The sequence below is a fragment of the Zingiber officinale genome, chromosome 3B (genome assembly GCF_018446385.1).
Source record: "Zingiber officinale cultivar Zhangliang chromosome 3B, Zo_v1.1, whole genome shotgun sequence".
NCBI lineage: Eukaryota > Viridiplantae > Streptophyta > Magnoliopsida > Zingiberales > Zingiberaceae > Zingiber > Zingiber officinale.
Genome location: NC_055991.1, coordinates 75,643,769 through 75,654,694, shown reverse-complemented (window position 1 = coordinate 75,654,694; position 10,926 = coordinate 75,643,769).

Here is a 10,926-nt window from a genome sequence, read left to right as displayed (position 1 = left end):
TCAGGTCCAAGGACTAATAGTCATACTAATAGCCACATGAGAAAGTATATGACACTCATATAACGATCCATGATACTTTCTCATGGCGGATCATTCAGTATACATTCTCCAATGCATACCCATGTGTCAACTTGATATCTCCATATCCATGACTTGTGAGATCAAGTCATCGAGTTGACCTACATGCTAGTCTCGTCGCATTAACATTGTCCCTGAATGTTAATACTTGACTAGGAATGATTAGGAGTAGTGTTCCCTATATCATCTCACTATCAATTCAATCAATCGATTGATATAGGTAAGAACCTTCTACTCAAGGACGCTATTATACTTAGTTATTTGGCACCAATACAAGTAAGCATAATAATCATAAACAAATGCCTTTATATATATAAGAATATGATACAACAAGTCCATACAACAATCATCAAATGAATGGCTCTAGGGTTCTAACTAACAATCTACCACTAGCACTAGTGTCAATCAGTATAGGCTCTAAGGCCCAATGACCTAGTGTGACCATCATGCTTTCTCTGTGCCAAAGCCTTGGTCAAGGGATCTGCGATGTTAGCCTCAGTGGGTACTCTGCAAATCTCCACATCTCCTCTATCGATGATCTCTCGAATGAGATGGAAGCGTCGTAGTATGTGTTTGGTCCGCTGGTGTGAGCGAGGTTCCTTGGCCTGTGCTATTGATCCATTGTTGTCACAATAGAGCTCTATGTGATCAGCTATGCTAGGAACCACCCCAAGCTCAGTAATGAACTTGTGGATCCAAACTGCTTCCTTTGCTGCTTCTGATGCAGCAATATACTCGGCCTCTGTTGTAGAATCAGCTACTGTGTCCTGCTTCGAACTCTTCCGGCTCACAACACCACCATTTATACAAAACACGAACCCTGACTGCGATCGATAATCATCCTGATCAGTTTGGAAGCTAGCATCACTGTAACCCTTTACAGCTAGCTCGTCATCGCCTCCATATATCAAGAAATATTCTTTAGTCCTTCTTAAGTACTTAAGAATATTCTTGACCGCTATCCAGTGACTTTCACCTAGATCTGACTGGTATCTGCTCGTCATGCTCAAAGCATACGAGACATCAGGACGAGTACATAGCATGGCGTACATGATAGATCCTATGGCTGAAGCATAAGGGATCTGATCCATGTGGTCTCTCTCCTCCCTAGAAGAGGGACTTTGAGTCTTTGAAATACTCATACCATGTGACATCGGCAGAAATCCCTTCTTGGAGTTCTGCATGACAAACCGAAGTAATACCTTGTCAATGTATGTACTCTGACTTAGGCCAAGCAATCTCGTAGATCTATCTCTATAGATCTATATGCCTAGAATGCGGGATGCTTCACCTAAATCCTATTGGATGCTACTCGGAAAACCTAATGGTTCCACTGTACAAAAATTTTGTACAAAGGTCTGAACCTTTTCCTAGCTACCATATGTTCTTTTAAATTAAACTTGGATCACCTGCGAAACTTAACAAGTTTGATCCAAAGTTTAATCTATTTGTTCTTTTTGGTTTTGACTTGGATCTCCTGCAGAACTTAACACGTTCGATCCAAATCACCTAGGTTATTAATTCCATTAAATATTAATTTCTAAAATTAGCTTCCAGTACTGACGTGGCGAGTCACATGGCCTTCTTGGATATGGGAGCAACCACCACCGACTAGACAAAGCTTTTTAAGGAAAGCTAATATTTAATTTCCTAAAATAACTTTAGGTTAACCGAAAAGAACAATCAAATCACAAGGAAAAGAAATAAAACAAAGAAGACAATATCGAAAACAAATTCAAAATACTAGAATCGTATGCCTCTTATATTTGGTATTATTTCCAAAAATAACTAGTATGATGCGGAAAGAAAAATACTAGTTATACCTTTTAGAAAGACCTCTAGATCTTCTACCGTATTCCTCTTCTAACCTCGGACGTTGTGTGGGCAACAATCTTCCAAGATGAGGACCACCTAGCACCTTCTTCTTCTTCCTTCAAGTTTCGTCCAAGCACCAAAATCCAAGGATGAAGAACTTTTTCCACCAACTAAGCTCCAAGGGATGCAAGCTTTCTCTCCTTCTTCTTCTTCTTCTTCTCCAAGTAGTATCCGGCCACCACAAAAGCTCCAAGCAAGGTAGAGTTTCGGCCACCACAAAGAGGAAGAGAGGGAGAGATGATGGCCGGCCACAATACCAAGGAAAAGAGGGAGAGAATAATAGAGGTTGTGTCTCATGAAGGCACCCCAACCCCCTCTTTTATATTCCTTAGCTTTGGTAAATAAGGAAATTTAATTACAATAAAATTTCCTTAACTTTCCTTGACTTGAATTAATTAATAAAAATTAAACAAAATTTCTTAAAACTCCATGTCTTGGCCGGCCACATCAACAAGACCAAACAAAGCAATTTCAATCAACAATTAAAATTCCTTATTTGTCTTCGGAAATTTTAAAAAATAAAATTTCCTTTTAAAATCCCTTCATGGTTAATAAAAAGAAATTTCTATAATTTTAATTATTCTACATGTGAATAATTTATAAAGAAGAAAAATAAAATATCTTTCCAATCTACAAATAAGGAAAGAGATCTAATCTCTTTCTGTAATCTTTTGTAGATCCTTTTAAAAGAGATATTTTAATTTTTAATCTCTCCAATAAATTATATCTTTCACATAAGAAATATTTAAAATTAAAATTTCTTTTAATTTAATGGGGGCCGGCCACCTAAGCTTGGGTTCAAGCTAGGGCCGACCACCCATGAATCAAGGCTTGGCCGGCCCTAGCTTGATCCACAAGCTAGCTTGGCCGGCCCCCTTATCATGGGTATGAAGGTGGGTATAGTACTCTATAAATAAGAGGCTACGATAGGGACCGAGAGGAGGAATTGGTTTTGGTCTCCCGATAAAATTAAGCATCCCGTGTTCGCCCCGAACACACAACTTAATTTTATCAATAATAATTCATTCCACTAGAGAACTATTATTGAACTACCGCACCAATCCCAAATTACATTTTTGGGCTCCTTCTTATTATGAGTGTGTTAGTCTCCCTGTGTTTAAGATGTCAAATGTCCACTAATTAAGTGAGTTACTGACAACTCATTTAATTAATATCTTAATCCAAGAATAGTACCACTCTACCTTATCGTCATGTCGGACTAAGTCCACCTGCAGGGTTTAACATGACAATCTTTATGAGCTCATCTTGGGGACATTATCAACCTAGATTACTAGGACACAGTTTCCTTCTATAATCAACAACACACACTATAAGTGATATCATTTCCCAACTTATCGGGCTTATTGATTTATCGAACTAAATCTCACCCATTGATAAATTAAAGAAATAAATATCAAATATATGTGCTTGTTATTATATTAGAATTAAGAGCACACACTTCTATAATAACTGAGGTCTTTGTTCCTTTATAAAGTCAGTATAAAAGAAAACGACCTCTGATGGTCCTACTCAATACACTCTAAGTGTACTAGTGTAATTATATAGTTAAGATAAACTAATACCTAATTACACTACGACCTTCCAATGGTTTGTTCCTTTCCATCTTGGTCGTGAGCTACTGTTTATAATTTATAAGGTACTGATAACATCATCTTCTGTATGTGGCACCACATACTAAGTTATCTACAATATAAATTAATTGAACAACTACAACTAAATGTGGACAATTTGACCAAATGTGATTCTTTATTCAAAATAAATGTTTACAAAAGCTTAGGCTTTCAGTATACACTCTGACAATCTCCCACTTATACTAATGACTAAGCTGCCATATCTTCTGTCATACATCTGATTCCCATTCCCTCCACATGCCGATCGAAAGCTTTTGCCGGAAAGGCCTTAGTGAAAGGATCTGCCAGGTTATCTGCTGATGTAATCTTGGCGATGACAACTTCTCCTCGCTTCACAATATCTCGTATCAGGTGGCACTTGCGCTCTATATGTTTACTTGCCTTATGGGCTCATGGTTCCTTCGAGTTTGCAACTGCATCGCTATTATCACAATAAATTGTGATGATTTTGGGCAAACTAGGAATCACATTTAAGTCCATTAGAAAGTTCATGAGCCATACTGCTTCTTTAGCCGCCTCAGTGGCTGCTACATACTCTGCTTCCATGGTTGAGTCCGAAACGCATTTCTGCTTAACAATCCTCCATGCAATGGCTCCACCTCCTAAAGTAAACACATAGCCTGATGTAGACTTACTGTTGTCCGTATCTGATTGGAAATCTGAATCCGTGTAACCCACATGGAGCAAATCGTCTGCTTGGTAAACTAGCATATAATCTCTAGTCCTTCTCAGGTACTTTAATATATGCTTTACCGCAGTCCAATGTCCTTGTCCAAGGTTACTCTGATATCTGCTAACCATGCCCATGGCAAAACAGATATCAGGTCTCGTACATAGCATTGCATACATTAGGCTTCCTACAGCCGAAGCATAAGGAACTGCTTTCATGTCCTCTATCTCCTTTGATGTCTTCGGAGACATCTCTTTAGATAGAGCTACTCCATGCCTAAAAGGTAAGAAACCTTTCTTGGAATCCTGCATGCTAAAACGAGCAAGGATTGTATCTATATATGAAGCTTGGGACAGACACAACATTCTTTTCTTGCGATCCCTTATAACTTTGATCCCAAGAATGTGTGCACAATCTCCTAAGTCCTTCATATCAAATTGTTTGGACAACCATACCCTTACGTCCGATAATACCTTGACATTGTTGTCAATTAACAAAATATCATCTACGTATAGTACAAGAAATACCACCACGTTTCCGTTACACTTCTTGTATACACAAGACTCATCCGGACACTGAATAAATCCATATGACTGGATTACTTCATTAAACCGGATGTTCCAAGACCTTGAAGCTTGCTTTAGTCCATAAATGGACCGATTGAGCTTGCACACTAGATGCTCTTTGCCTTTTTCAATAAACCCTTCTGGTTGCTTCATATGGATGTTCTCTTCAAGACTTCCATTAAGGAAAGCTGTCTTGACATCCATTTGCCAAATCTCATAATCCATATGAGCAGCAATGGATAAGAGTATCCGGATAGACTTAAGCATGGCTACCGGTGAAAAGGTCTCCTCATAATCGATTCCCTCTTTCTGAGTGTACCCTTTCGCAACAAGCCTAGCTTTGAAGGTTTCTACCTTCCCATCTGTCCCACTTTTCCTTTTGTAGATCCACTTGCATCCAACGGCTTTTACACCATCAGGGGGTTCTACGAGCTCCCAGACCTTATTAGAGTACATCGACTCTATTTCAGAATTCATTGCCTTTTGCCAAGATGCTGCATCTATATCTTGGAGTGCTTCGTCATATGTTCGGGGATCAGGTTCATGTTTACCCGGGATCAAGTCCGAAGACTCTCCCAAAAACATGAATCTATCAGGCTGCCTAACAACCCTCCCACTACGACGAGACACAGTCTGTGGTTGTGTATCATGTGTGACACGTGTTGCAGTCTCTTGTGGTACTTCATCTTGTACTGTTGGTACTAAGGTAGATGTGTCCTCTCTAAGTTCTTCTAAAACAACTTTGCTACTGGGCTTGTGATCCATTATATAGTCTTCTTCTAAAAACTGGGCATTGGTGCTAACAATGACCTTCTGGTCTTTAGGACTATAAAATAAACCACCTTTCGTTCCTCTGGGATACCCCATAAACATGCGAACTTCTGTACGAGATTCTAACTTATCAGCATCTGGTTTCAGCACATGTGCTGGACTACCCCAAATCCGAATATGTCTTAGACTGGGATTTCGCCCATTCCACAATTCTGTGGGAGTAGAAGAAACTGATTTAGAAGGTACTAAGTTCAGAATGTACACTGCTGTTTCCAGATCGTATCCCCAAAACGAATTTGGTAATTCTGAATAACTCATCATCGATCTAACCATCTCCATAAGAGTCATATTCCTTCGTTCTGCCACACCATTCTGTTGGGGTGTACCAGGTGCGGACAGTTGGGATTGAATCCCGGCCTCTGATAAGTAATTCCTAAACTCTCCTAAGAGGTATTCGCCACCACGATCAGACCGTAGTGTCTTGATACTTTTACCTAGTCGTTTCTCCACATCAGCATTGTATTCTTTGAACTTATCAAAGTACTCGGACTTGCGGCGCATTAGGTAAATGTATCCGTATCTTGAATAATAGTCTATAAAAGAGACAAAATATTCAAAACCACCTCTTGCCTGGACAGACATAGGACCACACAAATCATAATGAACCAATTTTAACACTTCTTTGGCTCTATACCCCTTGGCCTTGAAAGACCTCTTGGTCATTTTACCTTACAAGCAAGATTCACAAGTTGGAAAATTTTCCAACTCTAATGAACCCAAGAGTCCATCGGCTATAAGCCTCTGAATCCTACTTAAGTTAATATGATCAAGCCTTAGATGCCAAAGATATGCTTGGTTCATTTCCGAAGGTTCTTTTCTCTTATTTGAGTTAGAAAATGAGTTATAAATTTCCATGTTTTGCTTTGTGAGAAAAAATAGATTTAAAGTATACAAATTGTCAACTAATGCACCAGAACATATAATCACTTTATTTCTCTTAATAACTACATCGTTACTAAAGGAAACTGAATATCCATCCAAAAATAGTTTAGAAACTGAAATTAAATTCTTTCTAAAACTGGGTACATAAAGACAATTTCTTAAAACCAAATTTCTATTTCTATTAAAAGATAAGTAGACATCTCCCACTGCAACAGCCGCCACCTTAGTAGCATTGCCCATGTAGACGGTAATCTCTCCTTCAGATAGTCGTCGGGTTTCCTGGAACCCCTGCAAGGAATTGCAGACATGATCAGTGGCTCCCGTGATACACCAGGTGCTGGTAGATAACACCGCTAAACATGATTCAACAACTAGAGCATGAGATATACCTTTGTTGTTCTGATTCCTACGAGAACAGTCCGCCTTCCAATGCCCTGACTGCTTGCAGATGAAGCACTTGCCCTTCGGCTTCTTCACTCCAGCTTTAGGTCCTGTACTCTGAGATTTATTCACTTTCTTTGCTGAACCAACTTGTTTCTTCTTCTTCTTTCCTTTCGGTTTAGAAGTAGAACCATTTTCAGCATAGTGAATATGAGAATTGTGACGAAACAAACCTTCTGCTGCCTGAAGTTCTGTCAGTAGTTCCGCCAATGAATATACCCTTTTGTTCATATTGTAATTCAGGCGGAATTGCTCAAAACTTCTAGGTAGTGTTTGGAGGATCATATCGATCTGGGTTTCCCCATCAATTTCTCCTCCAAGGATCTGTATTTCGTTCAGATAAGCCATCATCTTTAGGATATGATCCCTTACAGGAGTACCCTCTTGCATGGTGGCTGACATTATCTTTCTCATGGCTTCTTGTCTAGAAGCCTGATCCTGATGACCAAAGAGTTCCTTGAGATTGTTCATAATATCATAAGCTGTTGGTAAATCTTGATGCTGATGTTGCAATACATTTGACATTGAAGACAAAATGTAACACCGCGCCATCCCATCTGCCTTTACCCATTTCTTATGATATTCAATCTCCTCTTGGGTAGATTCACCAGTGGGTGCATCAGGACAAGGCTCAGTCAGTACAAACTTATAGCTTTCAGCAGTAATAACAATGTCCAGGTTCCTTTTCCAATCTATATAGTTAGGACTAGTAAGTCTGTTCTCTTTTAGTATAATGGCCAGTGGGTTGAAAGTCATCCTAAGAATCACAAATAACTTTTGGTCAGAACTCTAAATTTAGAATAATATTGATTCCTCAAACAATACTATTTTAAATTAACCAACACCTCAAAACACCGCGAATATTGTATGCCACGATAGTGTGGACGTATACAAATTCAGCATTTGTAAAAGGAGGGTTTTAACCCATTAATTTTATTATCTTGTCAACCTAACTTTTTGACAAATAAAATTAATAGTTGGTATCCTTTGGTCACACGAATAATAGCAGCGACTTCGATGGGGAGGATACTATTAAACGTGCCTAAGTGTATACCACTACTTGACACTAAGTCCATTAATAAGATTGTGCCCCTTCCGATGGGGAAGATCACACGCTCTTAATTAACTTCCTATAGTCATCTAAAATGGAAGTTTGTTCTAGTGATCCACAAACAAGCTCATCCGATATGGAGGAAGGCACTCAGAGCCAACGCGCAAGTTTGTTTGCATCACTTACAAACTAGTAATGGAGACCGTGGAATTTATTTAAAATCCCTCTCCCACTTAGTTATTTATAAATGAGGAATTTTAACTATGCTAGCCTACTAAACATGTATACTAACATGCACACACAGCACAATATAAAAGCAATAAATAGAAAATCTAATGTTCAACTATTATGACTTTTATCAATGGTTGTCCTCCGTGTGTTGTCATCCCAAGCTGCTGCCATATTTGGCCACCGCCACTGGGTCTAGCTGTCGCATCCATCTTGCTCCTTGTTCCGCTGCGCCTCTGGTCCTCAAAAGGTTCCACGATTTGCAAGATTCGATCCGCGACATAAATAGAATTTTACATTTTTCGATCCTATATTCCTCGAAGGAATGTACATGTAAACTAGATCGAACATAAAATAAAAATTTAAATCCATCGATCCTATATTCCATAAAAGGAATGTACATGTAACTAGATCAAAAAATAAAATCCTAATAAAAACTAAATACAGCTCCTACTGTATTTTATAATACAATCATGCACACACATATAAATGCCCTTGACATGTCCAAGGGTCCAATCACACACATAAAAAACTATAAGTCATAATAGTTGGATCCTGCATCCACAAAGTTAGCACATCCTACTATTAACCTGCCTAAATTATGTATGACATGTGCATAATTAAACTAATACCAAATACACAGAGGCAAAACCCTAGCTCTGATACCAATTGTTGGTTGCTACTCGGAAAACCTAACGGTTCCACTGTACAAAAATTTTGTACAAAGGTCTGAACATTTTCCTAGCTACCATGTCTTCTTTTAAATTAAACTTGGATCGCCTGTGAAACTTAACACGTTTGATCCAAAGTTTAATCTATTTGTTCTTTTAGGTTTTGACTTGGATCTCCTGCGGAACTTAACACGTTCGATCCAAATCACCTAGGTTATTAATTCCATTAAATATTAATTTCCAAAATTAGCTTCCAGTACTAACGTGGCGAGGTACATGGCCTTCTTGGATATGGGAGCAACCACCACCGATTAGACAAAGCTTTTTAAGGAAAGCTAATATTTAATTTCCTAAAATAACTTTAGGTTAACCGAAAAGAACAATCAAATCACAAGGAAAAGAAATAAAACAAAGAACACAATATCGAAAACAAATTCGAAATACTAGAATCGTATGCCTCTTATATTTGGTATTATTTCCAAAATTAACTAGTATGATGCGGAAAGAAAAATACTAGTTATACCTTTTAGAAAGACCTCTAGATCTTCTACCGTATTCCTCTTCTAACCTCGGACGTTGTGTGGGCAACGATCTTCCAAGATGAGGACCACCTAGCACCTTCTTCTTCTTCCTTCAAGTTTCGGCGAAGCACCAAAATCCAAGGATGAAGAACTTTTTCCACCAACTAAGCTCCAAGGGATGCAAGCTTTCTCTCCTTCTTCTTCTTCTTCTCCAAGTAGTATCCGGCCACCACAAAAGCTCCAAGCAAGGTAGAGTTTCGGCCACCACAAAGAGGAAGAGAGGGAGAGATGATGGCCGACCACAACACCAAGGAAAAGAGGGAGAGAATAATACATGTTGTGTCTCATGAAGGCACCCCAACCCCCTCTTTTATATTCCTTAGATTTGGTACAACAACAACAACAACAACCAAGCATTTTCCCACTAGGTGGGGTCGGTTGTATGAATCCTTTTACGCCATTGAGCCCTATCTCCTATTATATCATCATCTATATTTAAATAAATTTTATCTTATTTTATTGTTGCTAACCAAGTCTTTTTTGGTCGTCCTCTTCCTCGTTTGATATGCATGTTTATCAGAGTTTCACATCGCCTAACTGGAGCATTTATTGGTCGTCTAAGTACATGTCCGTACCATCTTAAACGTGTCTCTCGGAGTTTAATTACAATAAAATTTCCTTAACTTTCCTTGACATGAATTAATTAAGAAAAATTAAACAAAATTTCTTAAAACTCCATGTCTTGGCCGGCCACATCAACAAGACCAAACAAAGCAATTTCAATCAACAATTAAAATTCCTTATTTGTCTTCGGAATTTTTAAAAAATAAAATTTTATTTTAAAATCCCTTCATGGTTGATAAAAAGAAATTTCTATAATTTTAATTATTCTACATGTGAATAATTTATAAAGAAGAAAAATAAAATATCTTTCCAATCTACAAATAAGGAAAGAGATCTAATCTCTTTCTTTAATCTTTTGTAGATCCTTTTAAAAGAGATATTTTAATTTTTAATCTCTCCAATAAATTATATCTTTCACATAAGAAATATTTAAAATTAAAATTCCTTTTAATTTAATGGGGGCCGGCCACCTAAGCTTGGGTTCAAGCTAGGGCCGGCCACCCATGAATCAAGGCTTGGTCGGCCCTAGCTTGATCCACAAGCTAGCTTGGCCGGCCCCCTTATCATGGGTATGAAGGTGGGTATAGTACTCTATAAATAAGAGGTTACAATAGGGACCGAGAGGAGGAATTGGTTTTGGTCTCCCGATAAAATTAAGCATCCCGTGTTCGCCCCGAACACACAACTTAATTTTATCAATAATAATTCATTTCACTAGAGAACTATTATTGAACTACCGCACCAATCCCAAATTACATTTTTGGGCTCCTTCTTATTATGAGTGTGTTAGTCTCCCTGTGTTTAAGATGTCAAATGTCCACTAATTAAGTGAGTTA